Raw genomic sequence first — 2,676 nt, forward strand, 5'->3', positions numbered from 1 at the left:
TTCAAATCAATCTTGGAAAACATAGAAGCCCCCTGAAGCTGGTCAAATAGATCATTAATATGAGGAATAGGGTACTTGTTCCGAGTGGTGACTTTGTTCAAGTGGCGGTAATCAATACACATCCGCATAGTCCCATCCTTATTATTCACAAAAAGCACAGGAGCGCCCCAAGGGGAGGCGCTCGGTATAATGAATCCTGTCTAAGAAGGTCCTGAAGCTGCTCTTTCAACACTCTTAACTCAGCTGGCGCCATCCGATATGGCGAAATAGAAATAGAGCAAGTCCCCAGCTTTAAGTCAATACAAAATAAATTTCACGGTCAGGTGGCATACCCGACAAGTCCATGGGAAGCACCTCCGCGAACTCACATACCACGGGGACTAACTCAAGTGATGGAACATCAGCACTAGTATAGCAAATAGATGCCATATAAGCCAAACAACCATTATCAACTAACTTCTTGGCGCGAAGAAAGGAAATGATCTTCTTTGGGGAGGGATTAGGAGTACCCTTCCACTCAAGTCCAGAAATACTCGGCATCGCTAAAGTGACTGTCTTAGCAGGACAGTTCAGAATTGCATGGCAAGGAGACAACCAACTCATACCCACAATAACATCAAAATCTACCATATCAAGGATCACCAGGTCTACCCACGTACCATAAACCAGAAAAGTGACTGCACAAGATCGGTACACTCTATCTATTACTACCGAGTCCCCAACTGTCACGACCCAACCCCGTAGGCCATGACTAGTGCCCGAGCTGGACACTCGTACACACCCATAACCCGAATCGGCATACAGATAACTTATGCATATACAAAGATCAGACATCGTCTCGAACTGTCGCATACAAACACATATATCGCGCAGAAGCCGACAAGGCTATCATATATCACAACATCTCAAAATATGTACAAACACAAGCCGATAAGGTTGCCATGGCGGGTGGGACCGCCCAAAGCACAAATCATACGAACACAACCGAACGGAACTATTCACAACCCACATATATGTCTACAGACCTCTAAGAGTCACAACAGAATCATATGACGGGACAGGGCCCCGCCGTATCCCTGAATAAACATATGCATATACTACGGAAGAGTCTGTACCAAAATATAGGCTCCGGAACGAAGGAGCACTCCAAAGTAGTAAAATAGGTGTCCTAGGCTGGTGGATCACCCAAACGATCATCTGTACCTGCGGGCATGAAACGCAGCCCCCGAAGAAAGGGGGTCAGTACGAAATATGTACTGAGTATGCAAAGCATGAAATACAGAAAACGAGGTCATAACCGAAGTAAGGAGTACAGAAAGTGAGCATAATAACCAGAATACCAAAGTGCTTGCATCTGAAATACAAATCATACATAAGAGGTACGAGTAAGACAAATATAATAATCGTAGTGCCAAAATGCTTACTCCGAAATGCAAATCATGCATATCAATGTCATGTATCATATCCGGCCCATTATGGGACTCGGCGGACGGAACATGGTCGCCACCCCGTCTTTGGCGCCATAACACATCATACTTCAGAATATTGCATAACTCCATAACACATCATACTCCAGAACACATCATACTTCGGAACACATCATACTTTGGAACACATCATACTTCGTAACACATCATACTTCGGAATACATCATACTTCATAACACATCATACTTCATAACACATCATACTTCGGAACATAACATAGTGCGCACGATGACATAACCGGCCCGGGACTCGGCAAAAGATGTAATAACAGTATGCACGAGCAGAGTAGTGAGAAACTATATGCAGTTTAAAATATTTTCAAATACTCAATAGGATAATCAAAACGAACCATCATTTAAAAACCAAGACAATAGTCAAATCAAGTTTCCTCCGAAAGTCACTCGGCAACATATCAAATAGAACTTTAGAAACCATAGATACGTATAAAAACCATCTGCATATAAATCATCAATCCTGACTCGACAGATGAATAAGTAATCAACACTCGGGGGTTAAGACGATAGTTATGTAAGTTCTTTCAAAAGGTCGTTAGAACCAAACATAGAAAAGTCTCGGGGGCCCACGGATACGCATCAAGCCAATCCGGGCCCGCCCATGAAAGTTGGGGGATATTATTCATTATAGAATCTCCCGCGAACGTTTCGAAGCGATCCGAGCTCGTCTATGAAAGTTACGGTCGTTCGTAGTTACAGAATCCTTTAAGAACAAAATTCTTTACGCAACATTTATTATCCAATCATACAAAAGACTTAAGGACCATAGTTCGACCATATTAAGAATGCGAAAGTCAAGAAGTAAATAAGAATCGTAGACATGCTCGGATCCTAAGAATAGAGTTACCCCGAGGCTCGTATCATAACCTACTTACAACTAAGACATGCCAAAAGAAAGAAAGGTTAGGCTTTACATACCTCGTCCGCTTCCTAAGCTAATCCGAACTTAAGTCTCGGGCTTCCCAAGATCTACAACAACGTCATTATATACCAAACATTAGCTATAGATACTTAGGGATTCCATTCCAAACTAGCACTTTATCTACAAAAATTTGGGCAGCACTTCCCCTATAAATTCAACAACCCCGAGAATTCAACTCGGCCAAATCATCAACAACAATACCAACAATCATATTAACAATATCCATAAGTGATTCAAAACGCATTCTAACGTT

The sequence above is a fragment of the Lycium ferocissimum genome, chromosome 9 (genome assembly GCF_029784015.1).
Source record: "Lycium ferocissimum isolate CSIRO_LF1 chromosome 9, AGI_CSIRO_Lferr_CH_V1, whole genome shotgun sequence".
Taxonomy (NCBI): Eukaryota; Viridiplantae; Streptophyta; class Magnoliopsida; order Solanales; family Solanaceae; genus Lycium; species Lycium ferocissimum.